At 45.3% G+C, this 22,032-nt stretch overlaps 2 long non-coding RNA genes across 12 annotated transcripts; both read left to right on the top strand.

The window, feature by feature from the left end:
• Positions 1 to 4,532: 4,532 nt before the first annotated feature.
• On the top strand, positions 4,533 to 8,675 carry LOC122364626. Its single transcript, XR_006253603.1, has 3 exons — positions 4,533 to 7,022; positions 7,140 to 7,224; positions 8,073 to 8,675. It is a non-coding gene; the product is annotated as an uncharacterized LOC122364626 (long non-coding RNA).
• Positions 8,676 to 10,031: 1,356 nt separating this feature from the next.
• Positions 10,032 to 20,601, top strand: LOC122364624. Of its 11 annotated transcripts, none has more exons than XR_006253594.1 (3): positions 10,032 to 10,192; positions 19,068 to 19,152; positions 19,998 to 20,601. It is a non-coding gene; the product is annotated as an uncharacterized LOC122364624 (long non-coding RNA). The 11 variants fall into 11 exon arrangements; XR_006253601.1 differs by lacking the exon at positions 10,032 to 10,192 and adding an exon at positions 16,399 to 16,419; XR_006253599.1 differs by lacking the exon at positions 10,032 to 10,192 and adding an exon at positions 16,455 to 16,469.
• Positions 20,602 to 22,032: the final 1,431 nt, after the last annotated feature.

The following is a 22,032-nucleotide window of genomic DNA, read 5'->3' as shown; positions in this document are numbered from 1 at the left end:
GTGTGCGCCGTATACCCCTCAGAACTTCGTAACGTGTCTTTGCACGAGGTCAAAGTTGAACTTTTTTCGCTCCCCATGTTAAGTCAATGGGCGTTTTTGCAGAGACTTTTTCATTCGCTCATTGTACAAAATTATATGATACGATTTTGTCCAAACTTTCAACACTTATTCAGAATAGGCCGTAGTACATGCCGTTATGCTTCGTTAAGCTGTCAGAATTCGTTTGTTCTTTTTGAGCTCGTTTTAAAAAGAAATTTTTTAACATGCAAAGTCAATGGGAGCGTCTTTGTTGCTTAATAACTTTTTATGTGAAAGATATATTTAAGTGAAAAGTTGATAGGTTATACAACTTCTGATGCTCTTTCGAATGATATATAGAACGTTATTGCGCTTCGTGCCGTTTTTGAGAAATTTAGTAAAAAAGCACGACATTACCGAGATTTGAGCTCAGACCTATATATGGCCTTGGCTCAGACAGTATACGAACAGGTGACAGGGATACCTCCCATAGAAGGATGCGACACGAATTTAATTCTAAATATTAGCGGCCGGCCGCCGTGGGGACGTTTTTGTACGACTTATATCTCCGCAGCCACTGGACCGATACACTTGCGGTTTTTTGTATGGGGTAGCGTATACCCTTCTTAGAAGCATTTTACTATGGACGATGCATGCGGGTGACCCCTACTGCACGTGACACGTGTAAAACGGATAGGTGTCACTTTTGTTGTAATGACAATACCACGGTAATTCCTGAGGAGATTCTGCTGAAACTACACAAGGATGTATGCACACACCGGGCCATGCGTTTTCATGTGTTACGGTTGGGGTGCAACTGCACGTGCGCGCATGCAGGGTGACGCTTCCAGATCTCGAGAACGGCCGGGCCGATTGAGCTCAAATTTGGTACACCGCTAGAGACCGGTTAGTAGGGTGCCGTGCACAAGTCAGATGGGATCCAGTTTGCACGTGCGCACGTGCAGGCTGACGCTTCCATATCTAAAGAACGGCTGGACCGACTGTGCTCAAATTTGGCATACCACTACAGACTGGGTAGAAGGGTGCCGTGAACAAGTCAGTTATTATGTATTTTTATGTGCCACGGATGGGGTGCAGCTGCACGTGCGCACGTGTAGGGGTCGCTTCCAGATCTTGAAATTGGCTGGGCCGATTGAGCTCAAATTTGGTACACCGCTTGAGACCGGCGAATAGAGTGCCGTGAACAAGTCAATTGGAACCCAGGTTGCACGTGCGAACGTGCAGGGAGTCGCTTCCAGATCTCGAAAACGGCCGGGTCGATTGCACTCAAATTTGGCACACCGCTATAGACCGGCGAATAGGGTGCCGTGCACGTCAGTCCGTAGAACACCGACTCCGGTCTGCACGTGCAAGGCTCATCCTCTCGTTTGGCGGCGGGCGTTTTTGCTGCGTTTACAAAGGTGCTTGCTCAAACAACCTGCGGTCCCGCGATGCGGAGCCCAGCATCGCAGATGCTGGTAACCGCAGGTTGTTTGAAAAGACAAACACTATTCGTTAGAATTGTGTTTTTCTATTGAAAAACAACCGGAGCGGTCCTTCTCCGGGCTATGTTTGCAAAGTTGGCCTGAGATTGGGGCAACTTGACCGGGGCCTAAACGAATCGCTCAATCTTCGTAAAAATTTCAGGGTATGGGCTCCCGCAGGCGATCTACCTGATGGCACCGGTCGCTACTCGCTCAGAATTCTTTTGCGCGTGGCACGTGCGATTCCATTTTCCCATGTTAAGTCAACGGGGTTTTGGACACTTTTTGCGCGATCGCGAATAGCGGGAAAAATCGCAGGTCAAGGTATGGTTTGCTGCACACCATTTTATGGCCGACACGTTCAGGTACACGCCCCTGTGCGTTGTATACCCGTAAGAAGTCGATATTTTTTGTAGTACGACTTTGAAGTTGAACTTTTTTCGCTCCCCATGTTAAGTCTATGGGCGTTTTTGCAGAGACATTTTCATTCGCTCATTGTACAAAATTATATGATACGATTTTGTTTAAACTTTCAGGACCTGTTGAGAAGAGATCATAGAACATTTTGTTATGCTTCGTTAAGCTGTCAGAATTCGTTTGTACTTTTTAAGCTCGTTTAAAAATGAAAATTTTTAACATGGAAAGTCAATGGGAGCGTCTTTGGTGCTTAATAACTTTGTACGTTGAAGATATATTTAAGTGAAAAGTTGATAGGATATACAACTTTTGATGCTCTTTCCAATGATATATAGAGCGTTATTGCACGCTGTGCCGTTTTTGAGAAATTTAGTAAAAAAGCACGACTCTATCGAGATTTGAGCTCAGACCTATATATGGTCTTGGCTCAGACAGTATACGAACAGGTGACGGGGATACCTCTCATTGAAGGATGCGATTTAATGCTAAATATTAGCAGCCGACCGCCGTGGGGACGTTTTTGCAGGAGTTATATCTCCGCAACCACTGGACCGATTCACTTGCGGTTTTTTGTGTGGGGTAGGGTATACCCTTCTTACAAGCAGTTTACTACGCACGATGCATGCGGGTGACCCCCACTGCACGTGACACGTGTAAAACGGAGAGGTGTCACTTTTGTTGTAATGACCATACCACGGTAATTCCGAGGAGATTCCGCTGAAACCACACAAGGATGGAGGCACCCGCCGGACCATGCCTTTCCATGTGCTACGGTTGGGGTGCAACTGCACGTGCGCACGTGCAGGGTGACGCTTCCAGATCTCGAGAACGGCCGGGCCGATTGTGCTCAGATTTGGCACACCGCTAGAGACCGCGCAGTAGGGTGCCTTGCACAGGTCAGCTGGGCCCCAGGTTGCACGTGCGCACGTGCAGGGTGACGCTTCCAGATCTCAGGAACGGCTGGGCCGATTGCATTCAGATTCGGCACACCTTTAGAGACCGGTTAGTAGGGTGCTGTGCACAAGTCAGTTAGTTTGTATTTCCGTGTGTCACGGTTGGGGTGCAACTGCACGTGCGGCCGTGTAGGGGTCGCTTCCAGATCTTGAAAATGGCAGGGCCGATTAAGCTCAAATTCGGTACACTTCTAGAAACCGGCAACTAGGGTGCCGTGCACAACACAATTGGGACCCAACTTGCACGTGCGCACGTGAAGGGTGCCGCTTCAAGATCTCGAAAAGGGCCGGGCCGATTACACTCAAATTTGGCGCACCACTATAGACCGGCGAATAGGATGCCGTGCTTGTCAGTTTGTAGCACACCCACTCCGGTCTGCACGTGCAATGCTCGTTCTCTCGTTTGGCGGCGGGCGTTTTTGCTGCGTTCAATGGTGAGTGGGTCACAGAGGTGCTTGCTCAAACAACCTGCGGTCCCGCGATGCGGAGCCCAGCATCGCAGATGCTGGGTAACCGCAGGTTGTTTGAAAAGACAAACACTATTCGTTAGAATTGTGTTTTTCTATTGAAAAACAACCGTAACCGCAGGTTGTTTGAAAAGACAAACACTATTCGTTAGAATTGTGTTTTTCTATTGAAAAACAACCGGAGCGGTCCTTCTCCGGGCTATGTTTAGCAAGTCTGGCAGCGAATCGAGACATTTTGGGTGGGGCCTAAACGTGCATTGCGATTTTCGTAAAAAGTTCAGTGTATGGGCTCTTGGGGGCGATCTACCTGATGGCACCGGTCGCTACTCGCTTAAAACCTCGTGGCACGTGGCACGTGCGATTCCATTTTCCCCATGTTAAGTCAACGGGGTTTTGGACACTTTTTGCGCGATCGCCAATAGCGGAAAAACGAGCCAAGAAGGAGGTGGTTTTCTTCCCAGCATTTTATGGCAAACACGTTTGGGTACACGCTAGTGTGCGCCGTATACCCCTCAGAACTTCGTAACGTGTCTTTGCACGAGGTCAAAGTTGAACTTTTTTCGCTCCCCATGTTAAGTCAATGGGCGTTTTTGCAGAGACTTTTTCATTCGCTCATTGTACAAAATTATATGATACGATTTTGTTTAAACTTTCAGGACTTGTTGAGAAAAGACCATAGAACATGTTGTTATGCTTCTTTAAGCTGTGCAAATTCGTTTGTTGTCTTTAGGCTCGTTTAAAGATGAAAAATTTTAACATGCAAAGTCAATGGGAGCGTCTTTGATGCTTAATAACTTTGTACCTTGAAGACATATTCAAGTGAAAAGTTGATAGGATATACAATTTTTGATGCTCTTTCCAATGATATATAGAGCGTTATTGTACGTTGTGCCGTTTTCCAGGTGTTGTCCATCTGAACTTGTCAGTCACGTGACCCATTTGACCTTCGGATCCAATTCTCGTAGTCAATTCTGGCGCTTTTGTTACCATAGCGAATTATGTAACACCGTGTTCACAGTTTACTGACGACGAAGATCCTGCTTAATCTGGTCAATGGCGTTCGAGAACTGCGGCCAAGCCCCGCTGATCTTCAACGTGATTGGTCGGTGGGCGTATAGAATCTCCGTCGTCAGGGAGACTGCGAACACGGGGTAAACCAAGGGGTAAACAATCTGTGCGTGTGGAATGGGGAGTGGTGAATGTGCAGGGGCGATGATAGGCGCTGATGTCGATTTTTATTTATACTTTTATCCTTATTATACATTCTGATCATTTTTTACGTTCAGGAGTTTTCTCTGTTGATTTAACATAAAAAACGGTGTGTTTTACTGTTATTGCCAAGTGCCATATTGATATTGAAATTGGGGTACAATTCAACATTCACTCAGTTGGGGAAACTACGAGGAGCCAAACAAAAATTGGATTAGCCAATCAGCGGCTGGAGTGGGCGGGGCGATGACCATATATGGTCATAAAATCAGACAACTTCATCTTTTCAATGAATTTTAGCATTCAAATGAAAAGATAAGGCATAAGAATGTTTTTTAACCACGCAAGGCCTACACTCACCCGGTGCATAATTAACTGGCGGCTCTAAATCGCAGAGTTACAACGCAAGGTCAAACCGTGATTGGTCCGTGATTGGCAAATGTGGCGGATTGAAACGGACGCGCCAAAAAATGTAAGCAGTACCGTGGTTTAAAAATGTCATTATTTTTATTATTTTGTTTATGGTTTTTTAAATTGTAGTTAAGTTATTATTATAGAATTAAATATTTTTGTTTATTGTAATTAAATTAAATCTTTGAACAATTTTCTTTTATAAAACCAATCCATTTATTGAATGGCCAGCTGATTGCGACGCCCAGAACCTGCAGAAAAGCCGTTTTCCTATCGCCATTTTCGAGTCAATTCGCCAAATTTTATCAAATCACACCAATTGCTAGTGAAAAATGGAAGCCTTTTCTCTCCAATAAGTGGACGCGATACCGCAAGTACCGGCTTGTCATACCGTTTTTCACACTTAGTAGCGGGGGCTGCATTTATGCCCATATATGGTCATCAAAAGTCCATTTATTGACCAATCCATTTTTTGACGTTCACCTTGTAGTTTCCCCAACTGCACTGGTTTTCTATGGCCTGTTGTGCATCATATTATTGGTAATGTGAATATAGGTACTCCATACACTGCTACTTTTGGGTACATATAAATGTTTGACCTGATTTTAGTTCACTTCACCTTATTTTTTTTTGCAGGAACAGTTATCACACCATTATTGTGCAAAAAATAAGGGTGGTTTAACGCGGCACTCTGTCAGCCACTTTTGGCTTCCATAGACATCAACAAGCCTATACCTCCAACACTACCAGAGGTTGACGTTAGCTCCACGGAATGCGCTGGCAGCTGCTGGCAGCGTGCCCATGAAACACAGCCAGGGGTTTCCTCTGTAAAGTCATTATTGTCTAGGTACATGGGCCTTTAGCAATTGTTAACAGCTATAAAAATTGGAATTAGAAATGTTCAGGTATTATGAGCATCAGCTAAACAGGGAAGCATATTTGGCTACAGCCCATCTTGCAACGCCTCAATGAAATTTAACGAGAAACTTAAATTGAGGGAGCAGCTACATAACTGAGGTAAAGCCCATAAATCCTTGTGGATTTACCTACATACCTGAGGTAAATCCACAAGGCACCTTGAGTTCAAACTATGAAGTGACTCCAAGCGAAATATAGCAGAAATTGTGACTTAAATGAGCTTAGAAATAATCTGCTTAGTTCATTTGAAATGTATTGTTACCCCCTTTCTAACCATGCATATTTTTGTGTCTTGTGAGGTCTCATATAGCAATAAAAATAGAAAAGTTATACAAGAGCAGTGACATGCATAGTTTGCTTGTGTTGTCACAACTTTGTACAATATTTCCAGCTTTATAATATGCAGTTATCAGTCACATTGGGCATCACACATGTATTATTTTTTCCTGCAGGAGGGAAGACACAGGAGGGAACTAGTGACTCATGTTTTTGCTTCTATCGCTTCACCCCTGGGGAATCAGTTCCTACACTCCTTGAATATAATGGTCACCAAGGGGTGCTGTCCTGACACGTTCACTTTCTGTTGAGAAGGTTAGAACAAACACCATGTGTGTCATTTAGTTGCATATATAATGCTTCAATGTTAAGTCTGCATAAAGCCTGGAGTCTGTAGCCACTCTTAATCCTAGGTTGTCGTGACCTTAATCTAGCCTGGGTGGATATTTTGCTGTGCTAAAAGCACGGACTCCGCTACGCCCCAGTGCGGCGGCCGGGGCGCCTCCCCTGGAAGAAGACGGCGCCGGGGAGGGGATGGACACTGTTACACTTGCGGTTTTTTGTGTGGGGTAGCGTATACCCTTCTTACAGGTATTTACTATGGACAATGCATGCGGGTGACCTCCACTGCACGTGACACGTGTAAAACAGAGAGGTGTCATTTTTGTTGTAATGACAATAGCACGGTACAACTTGATTGTGATGACAATAACTACATTATAAAAAGGATGTAGGCACCCACCGGGCAATGTGTTTAAATGTGTCACGGTTGGGGTGCAACTGCACGTGCACATGTGCAGGGTGACGCTTCCAGATGTCGAGAACGGCCGGGCCGATTGTGCTCAGATTTGGCACATCGCTAGAGACCGGTTAGTAGGGTGCCGTGCGCAAGTGGGAACTGAAAATGTCTAAAATAGAGATGTTGCAGCTTGAAGGAAATGCAATCAAACTGTCAATCATACAGTGATACTGTTTTTTTTTTACAGGAGACAAGATTGAAGTGCAGCCAACACTGCATGGTGCTTCTCACAAGAGCTGACCCATTGCTGTTTTTCAACTCTTCTGGAAAAGGTAATATTGGCAGATACTTACATTGTTTCACAATCTACGTTCTGGTATGGGTCTCCCCTCCGCGGACCATCTGGTGGGACCATCAACCGCTGGGACACGACCCAGCGGTTGTAGTGGTCTACTATTCATCTATAAATATTAAAAAGTCCGCCGCCGTCGGGGTTACGCTTAAAAAGGCTTTATGCGGCGCCGTCGATTGACGCACGAGGGTGAAATTTTCACGGCTCGTGGGTCGCGTCATTCAACAGGTCGTATTAAATCTTGGGCACGATGCGGCCGGGGGTGCGCCCGTGGCGCGTGCTCATGTGCGCCATAGGGTTAGCATTAGAATCGGCAAAAACAGGCTGCGGCGGCGTGACGCCCAAAAACGGATATTGCGGCGCCGTCGATTGACGCACGAGGGTGAAATTCTCACGACTCGTGGGTCACGTAATTCAACAGGTCGTATTAGATTTTGGGCACGATTCGGCCGGGGGTGCGCCCGTGGCGCGTGCTCATGTGCGCCATAGGGTTAACATTAAAAACGGCAAAAACAGGCTATTGCTCCAGATGGTCCGACCACTACAACCCTATATGATGCACTCTTGGCTGCATCCCCACCCCACCCTTTCCCCTTACAGTATGAAGTATGAATAACAGTGATTTTTTACTGGAGCTGCAAAGTGTGCCTTTGAACCACCTTATGATATACTAGTATCTAAAGTATTTGTCCATCAGGATCAGTTATCTAATGGCAGTAGACTGTTGTCTTCACATACTTCATATCTATTTTGGCTACTGCATTGTGTTCTGTAAAAAAATATGGAAAACGTTTCGGATGTATTTTTTAGTGGAATGCTTCTTTACAGATCCCGAAAGAAGATAACAGCTTGTTTTCTTCACCGCCACCAGTCTACCTGCTCTCTGCACACTCGGCAGAGCGCGGCAGGGCACCCCACGGAGCTGCACTAGTCACATCCGGGCCCCACGCCGGTCGACGGCCGATGCGATGGAGGCACTACTCCGAGCTGGACTGGTGGCCGGCTCGGAGCTGGTGGATGTCGACCGCGGAGCGGCGATCTACTCCTTCCACCGGGGCCGGCAGCAGGAGCTCCAGATGTCCTTGTGCCACCCGTCCGGCCAGGCCTCCATCCACCTTGTAGAGGCGGAGCGGGAGACGGTGAAGCTCACGGCTCCGTTGGAACATGGCCGCTGGGAGGCCTGCGGCGCGGACGACGGATGCGGCAGTTGGTCAAGACACGGCAGCGTACTCGAGGTGCTTCTCGCCTGGAGGACGCAGGCGAATCGCGTTATCCGAGCTGTGCCTCGTCATGGTGCGATGAGCCTTAATAGACTAATGCATATTCTTCCTTTGGCTGTAATTCATTTGCTGCTGCCCGCTGGGCTAAGGAGTAACTCTGGGCGCCTACTTTGGGCAGACGCTCGTCCAGTGCCGCTCTTCGTTTGCCGCACATATCTTTATTTATTCTTTGTTACAATTCCGTCTTTGGTCATTTTTTTTACCATGGGGGCACTTGAAAGTTTTGTTTTTAAATCTGTGGACATTGAACCTGGAATCGGTTTTTGTCGGATTTCGGTTTTGTTTTTGCACTGTGGAAATATCTCGTTCAATATTTTTTAAGATAGGGCGTGCATAAACTTTTAGTCTCATTACTCCTCTGTGCATCTAAATTCTAAAGTACTATAATGTGTATCTCAAGTGTTTGGTGCTGTACTGTTATTATTTATGGTTAATCCAGTGCTGATTTATGGTTAATCCAGTTTTTATTCGATTGAATCGTTGTGTGTAATGTGCATGACATCCGCGTACCGCCTGTAGCAGTGTTATATATTTTCATTTATGCTGGAAAATAATAATTTTCTTGTTCATTGGCTTTATTCGATGACAGAGACGTGCCAGATGACTGGGGCTGCGACTTGACTTGGTAGTTGTTAACGTTGCAAACTTCAACCATCAAGCATGATGTGGAAACGTCACATTCCGTTATCAAATCTTCGTACCGTAAATACTGAATAAGATCAATACTAGGCTGGAGCTTGCTAGAAAAACCGTGCATTGACAACGGCGAGTGGTGGACCTGAGTAGCGGCCGGGGCTACCCGGACGGTTTCGTCCTCCAGGTGGAGTCCCAGACTGGTGACTGGGAGGGCTTGCACCCAGGCGGCGGTGTGGGGCTCTGCGGCAGCAAGAAGACGCACCCGGACCACCTGGTTTGCCCCATCCAGCAGACACTGCTGAGACGTCTTAGAGAACGCCTCATCCCAAGCGCGCTGCTTGCCCTCTTCTGACCATTAGTTATACCACGGATCACCTTATGTGACACCTTATAGGCCCGGGCAGTATGTGATCTGTGGTTATACCCAAGTCTATGTTAACTTATTTTTTATGCGTATTCATACCTATGCTCATTTTATTTGCCGCATACGCTAGAGCAATCTTAGCATAGAAATGAGTATTGTATAAATTGTATTATACCTATAATGGGTATGAAAAATTTTCTAGCCTGAATCTTCAATGCAAAGCAATGTCAAGAGTATTACATAAATAAGAGTTTTACGCTTAGGCCAAAACTTTTGTTTTTTGCTTATTTCTGTTTATTAAATAAAATCAATTTTTTACAAAAATATATGTTAACATATTCAGCTACATTTTGTCAAAATTGTTTAAAGATATCAATAAACCACGATGGCGGCACAACGGAGTTCTATAGCCTTGGGCACAACTCAAACACCAAGCAGAAACTGTCACGTGACTGCCTGGCCCAACCTTATCTTTAGGAATCGTAGGAATCTATGGGAATCTATAGGAATCTTGTCGGGACGTCGGGACCCTTGACGGATCCGGCTGTTGATTGAGGTGTCAGTTGTGATAGAAGTGATCAGATATTATTTCGAAAAATTCGTCATAAATTGTTGCTGTCTAATGGTTTGCTAGAAGAGACTTGAAGACTCGGGAAAGAACAGACACGGTGAGTTTGACGCTGCACTGCCACGCTCGACCATCTTCGTCGGCTCGACTAACTTGTTTAGCGTCTGTTAACTTTTTCGAAAGGTAGTTAGGCAAGAAACATGAATTTCGCAAAAATCGTCCTTATTGATAGTCAAATGGTCACTCTGTTTTGCAACAAATGACTCCGAGGATAACAGATTCTGGTTATATGCTCCGAAAAATGCGCATCTGAGACAAACGCGAGTTGTTTACAGCTTTGATTCACGTTGCTAGGTGGTTGCTATGGAGCTATGGATACTTCCTTGCAGAGTAATTTGCATTTTGGTGTCTTATGTGATATCGACATATGCCACCCCTAATAGCTCAATTAATGCTGATAACAGTCCGGCGCACTGTGGTATCTCCGATTCATTTATGGAGACATTTCTTTTATTGGAAACGTTTCCAATTTTGACTACTCTTCTGTTCCAAAAATGAAAACGCTTGCTCCATAAATAGAAACGCTAACATTTCCGCACAAATTTTCTTGCCAAGGGTGGCTGGATTTGATGTAGGTATAACCACTGTTTTGCGTAAAACAAGCACGGATACACCAAAAGCACTTGTCTTCTTGCATGGAAAGCTGTCGTATGCATTCAAAGTCACCACCTAAAAATGCTCCTGAATCGTATCCATTTATGGAGACTTAGTTTCCAAAAATGGGAACGCTGACGTTCCAAAAATAGAAACGCTGAAGTTCAAATGTGTGCAAATTTAGCTTAAAGGAACTATCCCACCTTCTAAAATGTTGTTAAAACCAGTTAAATTGTGGTCGACTTTATAGATTGGATGATATGTGACGTCACAGCCCAAAATTACCTCCTTCCCCAGGTCACATTACTGTCATAAAGCTGATTCTTTTTACTCTGTAGGCACTACAACAAAGTTCAGACCAAGTTTTAAGTGATTTTTTAACTAACAAACCCATTTAAATCAGAATGACTAAACGAGGTGACGTCACACTAACGGTCGCTCCATGTTGAAGATAGGGCCTGGCGCAAGGCCCATTTTCAAATGAAGGGAACAAATTTCTTCAACACCAAGAGGCCGCGGGGGTTGCAACCTAGATAGATAGTGGTTTCTGAACCTCGCCGCAAACTTGGCTATCTCAACTCAAACCCCATGTTAAAGGTGGGATAGTCCCTTTAAATGTGTTTTTTAAAATTCACATGCAACTAAAAATTGATGTTTTGGGACTGGTTTAGCATCTCGGCTCTCGGCAGTTACCTTGGACGTCGGGTTTGATACTAATATATTATGCGCCGCAACTTAGCACATTCAAAAGTCAACTAAAACTAAGATTTCCTAGAAACTACTGGACAAATGTGGTCCAAAGTGGGCAGTACATAAAGTGTAGATATCATTTCAATATATAAAATTGATATCAATGTTACACATGAGCTAGAATGAATAAATTCATCGTCAGAATACGACGGTATTTGGTGTGACGACGGTGCAGACCTTATTTGATTAGAAAACTTGTGAATTTTTTTATCACGTCAACATGTTATAAGCATCGCCTCGTTTGTCGACTTTCGGTTTCTGATCGGAAATTCGGAGAAGAGGAATATAAACTAGAATGCTGGCTGTCGATTGGTGGCATCCTGCGCATGCCAAATTGCAGCAATCAATGCCCAGTTTGCTTTCAAGGTAGCGATGCACGCAGCGTCTCCATTAATGGAACAGACCGTTTCTATTTTTGGAAACGGCGTATCCATTTTTGGAACATTGTTCCAAAAATGGAAGCGTTTCCATAAGTGGATCGGAAATACTACAGTGTGCCCGACTGATAATATTGTTGATTTGTTGAAGAGGATGCTGAAATGTATGAATAGAGCTCTGCAATCCTTGTTTTAATTAGTTAAGCGGTAAGCTACATAGAGTGACATTCAAAAGTGGGCCAAAAATCTTGTCGGACGTTTTTTACCTTCAACCTTGGGCGTTGTTGGCCACACCTGCTAGTCTTTTATTGCAGGTGAATAAAACCGCAATCAAATTTACATAAATCAAAATTACAGCTTATGGTGCTGCAGTGTACCTGAACGAACTTTCAAAACTGGGTGAAAACAGAAAAATGTAGGTGGTGACCCATGACAGTCTTCGAGTTATTCTCGATTTTGTAGAAAAAAGAATACTTGCCACGCAATGACAAGAGGGCTTTATATTGTTTAATGTGTATGCAATAGGTACATTAATTCGAGCCGGCAGGGAAGGGGGATGTTTTTGGCCACAAATGTCAGTTGTTTTCTTCTTATGTGTAACAAAAACCATGGCACGCAGTAGGAGATAATTGAAATGCTATTCTTTTAACCGAAAACACCCTCAAGCATTGTGGTTTTACTTTAAGGTTTCGGGATTTTTAGCCATAATGGCCTGTGGTACCCGATCTTATCGAGCTCCTGGGATTATGGCTTTACGAGATCAATCAGGATCAGGTACGGAGTATATGATGTGGGACCAGTGTGCGTCCAGTCTTGCCTTGAAGCAGTTCAGCGAGGGTGCACCAACCACCTCGGAGGGGAGTCCATTCCAGTCGTTCACGACTCGGGCGGCAAAGGCCTCACCCTCGAGGCTGCTGGAAACTTCTGGATTTTAAACTGATGTCCCCGAGTAACTCCTGCAGCCAGAGCGAAGAATGACCTGGGGTCGGTCGGCATCGACCCCTCTGTGAAATAGTTGGTATGTGAAGATCATATCACCTCTCAGTCGTCTATAATGCAGTGATGGCATCTTCAGTTCTTTGAGTCGCTCCGTGTAGGGTTTGTGGCGGATGCTCTCTACCAGCCGGGTTGCCCTGCGCTGAACTCTTTCGACCTGTCGCTGATTCGCTCTGTAAAATGGACCCCATACAAGGTTCCCGTATTCTAAGTGTGGGCGAACCAGGGTTTTGAAAAGAATGGGCAGCGTGACTTCGTTGATGAGGGAAAACGATTTCTTGATTACGGCGAGGAGCTGCGTAGCCTTCGCCACTGCTGACGCTGCGTGTTCACGAAACTTAAGAGCGTCGTCCACGTGGACACCAAGGTCTTTCTCCACTCTTGCACTGGCTAGGGGAAAATCGCCCAGAGTGTATGAGAATCCGCAATTCGTGCTTCCTATGTGCAGTACGGTAACCGCAGGTTGTTTGAAGTAGACAAACACTATTCGTTAGAATTGTGTTTTTCTATTGAAAAACAACCGGAGCGGTCCGTCTCCGGGCTATGTTTTGCAAGTCTGGCCGCGAATTGGGGCAACTTGACCGGGGCCTAAACGTGCATTGCGATTTCCGTAAAAAGTTCAGGGTATGGGCTTCCGGAGGCGATCTACCTGATGGCATCGGTCGCTACTCGCTTAAAACCTCGTGGCACGTGGCACGTGCGATTCCATTTTCCCCATGTTAAGTCAATGGGGTTTTGGACACTTTTTGCGCGATCGCGAATAGCGGAAAAAATCGCGGAACAAGGTATGGTTTGCTGCCCACCATTCTATGGCCCACACATTCAGGTACACGCCCGTGTGCGCCGTATACCCGTCAGAATTCGTTAACGTGAGTTGCACGAGTTTGAAGTTGAACTTTTTTCGCTCCCCATGTTAAGGCAATGGGCGTTTTTGCAGAGACAATTTCATTCGCTCATTATACAAAATTATATGATACGATTTTGTTTAAACTTGCAGGACTTGTTGAGAAAAGACCAAAGAACATGTTGTTATACTTCTTTAAGCTGTGCAAATTCGTTTGTTCTTTGTAAGCTCGTTTAAAAATGAAAAATTTTAACATGGAAAGTCAATGGGAGCGTCTTTGTTGCTTAATAACTTTTTACCGTTGAGATATATTTAAGTGAAAAGTTGATAGGTTATACAACTTTTGATGCTCTTTCCAATGATATATAGAACGTTATTGCAAGTTGTGCCGTTTTTGAGGAATTTGGTAAAAAAGCACGACTTTACCGAGATTTGAGCTCAGACCTATATATGGTCTTGGCTCAGACAGTATACGAACAGGTGACAGGGATACCTCCCATTGAAGGATGCGATTTAATACTAAACATGGTACACCGCTAGAGACCGAAAACAGCACAAGCCAGGAATACTGAAATGGTGCAATCAGTGAGGAGACAAGTCCTGCTTACACCACCGGCGATCACGTGGCACACGTGCAAATTTGGGCACCTCCGTTGCGGATATATTTTATAGTGAAATATTCAAATGTACATAACTTTGTCAGTTTAAGTCCGATTGGACTAGAATTTGGTGGGTTGATGAATTGTTAAGCGACATTAGCGAATGCGGCACGTTTGTTGCAGTGCGCCACGTTTGTCTCAAAGCGCCATTTTTGCCACAAAGTGCAGAATGTGCGTTATTTTGTCGAAAATTGGACGATTAGGATGCGCTGTAATTAAGCGATGGCTGCTTAAACGGTAGATATGAATGCACCACATTTGCCGCAGGGCGCCATATTTGTCTTAACGTGTCAGTGTTTGCGTTTTGCCTACGGCGGGCGTTTTTGCGGTGGTGTTTGTGTTTTTTCGGTGTTTGCGTTTGGCGGCGGGCGGCCGTTTTTGCGTTTTTTGCGGTGTTTTTGTTTGGCGGCGGGCGGCCGTTTTTTGCGGCGTTTTGCGGTTTGCGGCGGGCCGGCGTGCGTTGCGGGCGTTTTTGCGGCGGTGTTTGCGTTTTTTGCGTTTTTTTTTTGTGTTTGACGGCGAGCGGGCGATGCGGGTGTTTTGCGGTGTTTGCGTTTGGCGGCGGGCGGCCGTTTTAGCGGCGGTTTGCGGCGGGCGGCCGTTTTTTGCGGCGTTTTGTAGTTTGCGGCGGGCGGCCGTTTTTTGCGGGGTTTTGCGGTCGCCGGCGGCCGGGCGTTATTGGCGGTGTTGCGGTTTTAGGCGGGCGGCCGCGTTTCGCGGCGTTTTGCCTTTGGCGGCGGGCGATGCGGGCGATTTTTTGTGGCGGTGGTATTTGCGTTTTTTGCGGTGTTTGCGTTTTGCGGCGGACGGGCGTTTTTGCGGCTTTTTTGCGTTTTTTTTCTGCGGTTTTGTGCCTGCGGGCGATTGTTTTTTGGCGGCTTTTGCGTTGCGTTTTGAGCGTGCGTTTTGCGAGTTTTGCGGTTTAGCGTTTTGCGGCGGGCGGTACAGAGGTGCTTGCTCAAACAACCTGCGGTCCCGCGATGCGGAGCCCGGCATCGCAGATGCTGGTAACCGCAGGTTGTTTGAAAAGACAAACACTATTCGTTAGAATTGTGTTTTTCTATTGAAAAACAACCGGAGCGGTCCTTCTCCGGGCTATGTTTAGCAAGTCTGGCAGCGAATCGAGACATTTTGGGTGGGGCCTAAACGTGCATTGCGATTTTCGTAAAAAGTTCAGTGTATGGGCTCTTGGGGGCGATCTACCTGATGGCACCGGTCGCTACTCGCTTAAAACCTCGTGGCACGTGGCACGTGCGATTCCATTTTCCCCATGTTAAGTCAACGGGGTTTTGGACACTTTTTGCGCGATCGCCAATAGCGGAAAAACGAGCCAAGAAGGAGGTGGTTTTCTTCCCAGCATTTTATGGCAAACACGTTTGGGTACACGCTAGTGTGCGCCGTATACCCCTCAGAACTTCGTAACGTGTCTTTGCACGAGGTCAAAGTTGAACTTTTTTCGCTCCCCATGTTAAGTCAATGGGCGTTTTTGCAGAGACTTTTTCATTCGCTCATTGTACAAAATTATATGATACGATTTTGTTTAAACTTTCAGGACTTGTTGAGAAAAGACCATAGAACATGTTGTTATGCTTCTTTAAGCTGTGCAAATTCGTTTGTTGTCTTTAGGCTCGTTTAAAGATGAAAAATTTTAACATGCAAAGTCAATGGGAGCGTCTTTGATGCTTAATAACTTTGTACCTTGAAGACATATTCAAGTGAAAAGTTGATAGGATATACAATTTTTGATGCTCTTTCCAATGATATATAGAGCGTTATTGTACGTTGTGCCGTTTTCCAGGTGTTGTCCATCTGAACTTGTCAGTCACGTGACCCATTTGACCTTCGGATCCAATTCTCGTAGTCAATTCTGGCGCTTTTGTTACCATAGCGAATTATGTAACACCGTGTTCACAGTTTACTGACGACGAAGATCCTGCTTAATCTGGTCAATGGCGTTCGAGAACTGCGGCCAAGCCCCGCTGATCTTCAACGTGATTGGTCGGTGGGCGTATAGAATCTCCGTCGTCAGGGAGACTGCGAACACGGGGTAAACCAAGGGGTAAACAATCTGTGCGTGTGGAATGGGGAGTGGTGAATGTGCAGGGGCGATGATAGGCGCTGATGTCGATTTTTATTTATACTTTTATCCTTATTATACATTCTGATCATTTTTTACGTTCAGGAGTTTTCTCTGTTGATTTAACATAAAAAACGGTGTGTTTTACTGTTATTGCCAAGTGCCATATTGATATTGAAATTGGGGTACAATTCAACATTCACTCAGTTGGGGAAACTACGAGGAGCCAAACAAAAATTGGATTAGCCAATCAGCGGCTGGAGTGGGCGGGGCGATGACCATATATGGTCATAAAATCAGACAACTTCATCTTTTCAATGAATTTTAGCATTCAAATGAAAAGATAAGGCATAAGAATGTTTTTTAACCACGCAAGGCCTACACTCACCCGGTGCATAATTAACTGGCGGCTCTAAATCGCAGAGTTACAACGCAAGGTCAAACCGTGATTGGTCCGTGATTGGCAAATGTGGCGGATTGAAACGGACGCGCCAAAAAATGTAAGCAGTACCGTGGTTTAAAAATGTCATTATTTTTATTATTTTGTTTATGGTTTTTTAAATTGTAGTTAAGTTATTATTATAGAATTAAATATTTTTGTTTATTGTAATTAAATTAAATCTTTGAACAATTTTCTTTTATAAAACCAATCCATTTATTGAATGGCCAGCTGATTGCGACGCCCAGAACCTGCAGAAAAGCCGTTTTCCTATCGCCATTTTCGAGTCAATTCGCCAAATTTTATCAAATCACACCAATTGCTAGTGAAAAATGGAAGCCTTTTCTCTCCAATAAGTGGACGCGATACCGCAAGTACCGGCTTGTCATACCGTTTTTCACACTTAGTAGCGGGGGCTGCATTTATGCCCATATATGGTCATCAAAAGTCCATTTATTGACCAATCCATTTTTTGACGTTCACCTTGTAGTTTCCCCAACTGCACTGGTTTTCTATGGCCTGTTGTGCATCATATTATTGGTAATGTGAATATAGGTACTCCATACACTGCTACTTTTGGGTACATATAAATGTTTGACCTGATTTTAGTTCACTTCACCTTATTTTTTTTTGCAGGAACAGTTATCACACCATTATTGTGCAAAAAATAAGGGTGGTTTAACGCGGCACTCTGTCAGCCACTTTTGGCTTCCATAGACATCAACAAGCCTATACCTCCAACACTACCAGAGGTTGACGTTAGCTCCACGGAATGCGCTGGCAGCTGCTGGCAGCGTGCCCATGAAACACAGCCAGGGGTTTCCTCTGTAAAGTCATTATTGTCTAGGTACATGGGCCTTTAGCAATTGTTAACAGCTATAAAAATTGGAATTAGAAATGTTCAGGTATTATGAGCATCAGCTAAACAGGGAAGCATATTTGGCTACAGCCCATCTTGCAACGCCTCAATGAAATTTAACGAGAAACTTAAATTGAGGGAGCAGCTACATAACTGAGGTAAAGCCCATAAATCCTTGTGGATTTACCTACATACCTGAGGTAAATCCACAAGGCACCTTGAGTTCAAACTATGAAGTGACTCCAAGCGAAATATAGCAGAAATTGTGACTTAAATGAGCTTAGAAATAATCTGCTTAGTTCATTTGAAATGTATTGTTACCCCCTTTCTAACCATGCATATTTTTGTGTCTTGTGAGGTCTCATATAGCAATAAAAATAGAAAAGTTATACAAGAGCAGTGACATGCATAGTTTGCTTGTGTTGTCACAACTTTGTACAATATTTCCAGCTTTATAATATGCAGTTATCAGTCACATTGGGCATCACACATGTATTATTTTTTCCTGCAGGAGGGAAGACACAGGAGGGAACTAGTGACTCATGTTTTTGCTTCTATCGCTTCACCCCTGGGGAATCAGTTCCTACACTCCTTGAATATAATGGTCACCAAGGGGTGCTGTCCTGACACGTTCACTTTCTGTTGAGAAGGTTAGAACAAACACCATGTGTGTCATTTAGTTGCATATATAATGCTTCAATGTTAAGTCTGCATAAAGCCTGGAGTCTGTAGCCACTCTTAATCCTAGGTTGTCGTGACCTTAATCTAGCCTGGGTGGATATTTTGCTGTGCTAAAAGCACGGACTCCGCTACGCCCCAGTGCGGCGGCCGGGGCGCCTCCCCTGGAAGAAGACGGCGCCGGGGAGGGGATGGACACTGTTACACTTGCGGTTTTTGTGTGGGGTAGCGTATACCCTTCTTACAGGTATTTACTATGGACAATGCATGCGGGTGACCTCCACTGCACGTGACACGTGTAAAACAGAGAGGTGTCATTTTTGTTGTAATGACAATAGCACGGTACAACTTGATTGTGATGACAATAACTACATTATAAAAAGGATGTAGGCACCCACCGGGCAATGTGTTTAAATGTGTCACGGTTGGGGTGCAACTGCACGTGCACATGTGCAGGGTGACGCTTCCAGATGTCGAGAACGGCCGGGCCGATTGTGCTCAGATTTGGCACATCGCTAGAGACCGGTTAGTAGGGTGCCGTGCGCAAGTGGGAACTGAAAATGTCTAAAATAGAGATGTTGCAGCTTGAAGGAAATGCAATCAAACTGTCAATCATACAGTGATACTGTTTTTTTTTTACAGGAGACAAGATTGAAGTGCAGCCAACACTGCATGGTGCTTCTCACAAGAGCTGACCCATTGCTGTTTTTCAACTCTTCTGGAAAAGGTAATATTGGCAGATACTTACATTGTTTCACAATCTACGTTCTGGTATGGGTCTCCCCTCCGCGGACCATCTGGTGGGACCATCAACCGCTGGGACACGACCCAGCGGTTGTAGTGGTCTACTATTCATCTATAAATATTAAAAAGTCCGCCGCCGTCGGGGTTACGCTTAAAAGGCTTTATGCGGCGCCGTCGATTGACGCACGAGGGTGAAATTTTCACGGCTCGTGGGTCGCGTCATTCAACAGGTCGTATTAAATCTTGGGCACGATGCGGCCGGGGGTGCGCCCGTGGCGCGTGCTCATGTGCGCCATAGGGTTAGCATTAGAATCGGCAAAAACAGGCTGCGGCGGCGTGACGCCCAAAAACGGATATTGCGGCGCCGTCGATTGACGCACGAGGGTGAAATTCTCACGACTCGTGGGTCACGTAATTCAACAGGTCGTATTAGATTTTGGGCACGATTCGGCCGGGGGTGCGCCCGTGGCGCGTGCTCATGTGCGCCATAGGGTTAACATTAAAAACGGCAAAAACAGGCTATTGCTCCAGATGGTCCGACCACTACAACCCTATATGATGCACTCTTGGCTGCATCCCCACCCCACCCTTTCCCCTTACAGTATGAAGTATGAATAACAGTGATTTTTTACTGGAGCTGCAAAGTGTGCCTTTGAACCACCTTATGATATACTAGTATCTAAAGTATTTGTCCATCAGGATCAGTTATCTAATGGCAGTAGACTGTTGTCTTCACATACTTCATATCTATTTTGGCTACTGCATTGTGTTCTGTAAAAAATATGGAAAACGTTTCGGATGTATTTTTAGTGGAATGCTTCTTTACAGATCCCGAAAGAAGATAACAGCTTGTTTTCTTCACCGCCACCAGTCTACCTGCTCTCTGCACACTCGGCAGAGCGCGGCAGGGCACCCCACGGAGCTGCACTAGTCACATCCGGGCCCCACGCCGGTCGACGGCCGATGCGATGGAGGCACTACTCCGAGCTGGACTGGTGGCCGGCTCGGAGCTGGTGGATGTCGACCGCGGAGCGGCGATCTACTCCTTCCACCGGGGCCGGCAGCAGGAGCTCCAGATGTCCTTGTGCCACCCGTCCGGCCAGGCCTCCATCCACCTTGTAGAGGCGGAGCGGGAGACGGTGAAGCTCAACGGCTCCGTTGGAACATGGCCGCTGGGAGGCCTGCGGCGCGGACGACGGATGCGGCAGTTGGTCAAGACACGGCAGCGTACTCGAGGTGCTTCTCGCCTGGAGGACGCAGGCGAATCGCGTTATCCGAGCTGTGCCTCGTCATGGTGCGATGAGCCTTAATAGACTAATGCATATTCTTCCTTTGGCTGTAATTCATTTGCTGCTGCCCGCTGGGCTAAGGAGTAACTCTGGGCGCCTACTTTGGGCAGACGCTCGTCCAGTGCCGCTCTTCGTTTGCCGCACATATCTTTATTTATTCTTTGTTACAATTCCGTCTTTGGTCATTTTTTTTACCATGGGGGCACTTGAAAGTTTTGTTTTTAAATCTGTGGACATTGAACCTGGAATCGGTTTTTTGTCGGATTTCGGTTTTGTTTTTGCACTGTGGAAATATCTCGTTCAATATTTTTTAAGATAGGGCGTGCATAAACTTTTAGTCTCATTACTCCTCTGTGCATCTAAATTCTAAAGTACTATAATGTGTATCTCAAGTGTTTGGTGCTGTACTGTTATTATTTATGGTTAATCCAGTGCTGATTTATGGTTAATCCAGTTTTTATTCGATTGAATCGTTGTGTGTAATGTGCATGACATCCGCGTACCGCCTGTAGCAGTGTTATATATTTTCATTTATGCTGGAAAATAATAATTTTCTTGTTCATTGGCTTTATTCGATGACAGAGACGTGCCAGATGACTGGGGCTGCGACTTGACTTGGTAGTTGTTAACGTTGCAAACTTCAACCATCAAGCATGATGTGGAAACGTCACATTCCGTTATCAAATCTTCGTACCGTAAATACTGAATAAGATCAATACTAGGCTGGAGCTTGCTAGAAAAAACCGTGCATTGACAACGGCGAGTGGTGGACCTGAGTAGCGGCCGGGGCTACCCGGACGGTTTCGTCCTCCAGGTGGAGTCCCAGACTGGTGACTGGGAGGGCTTGCACCCAGGCGGCGGTGTGGGGCTCTGCGGCAGCAAGAAGACGCACCCGGACCACCTGGTTTGCCCCATCCAGCAGACACTGCTGAGACGTCTTAGAGAACGCCTCATCCCAAGCGCGCTGCTTGCCCTCTTCTGACCATTAGTTATACCACGGATCACCTTATGTGACACCTTATAGGCCCGGGCAGTATGTGATCTGTGGTTATACCCAAGTCTATGTTAACTTATTTTTTATGCGTATTCATACCTATGCTCATTTTATTTGCCGCATACGCTAGAGCAATCTTAGCATAGAAATGAGTATTGTATAAATTGTATTATACCTATAATGGGTATGAAAAATTTTCTAGCCTGAATCTTCAATGCAAAGCAATGTCAAGAGTATTACATAAATAAGAGTTTTACGCTTAGGCCAAAACTTTTGTTTTTTGCTTATTTCTGTTTATTAAATAAAATCAATTTTTTACAAAAATATATGTTAACATATTCAGCTACATTTTGTCAAAATTGTTTAAAGATATCAATAAACCACGATGGCGGCACAACGGAGTTTCTATAGCCTTGGGCACAACTCAAACACCAAGCAGAAACTGTCACGTGACTGCCTGGCCCAACCTTATCTTTAGGAATCGTAGGAATCTATGGAATCTATAGGAATCTTGTCGGGACGTCGGGACCCTTGACGGATCCGGCTGTTGATTGAGGTGTCAGTTGTGATAGAAGTGATC

Source organism: Amphibalanus amphitrite, unplaced genomic scaffold (genome assembly GCF_019059575.1).
Source record: "Amphibalanus amphitrite isolate SeventyFive unplaced genomic scaffold, NRLGWU_Aamphi_draft 000687F_arrow, whole genome shotgun sequence".
Taxonomy (NCBI): Eukaryota; Metazoa; Arthropoda; class Thecostraca; order Balanomorpha; family Balanidae; genus Amphibalanus; species Amphibalanus amphitrite.
The sequence above is the reverse complement of the archived record's forward strand: the minus strand, read 5'-3'. Positions and strand labels throughout refer to the sequence as shown.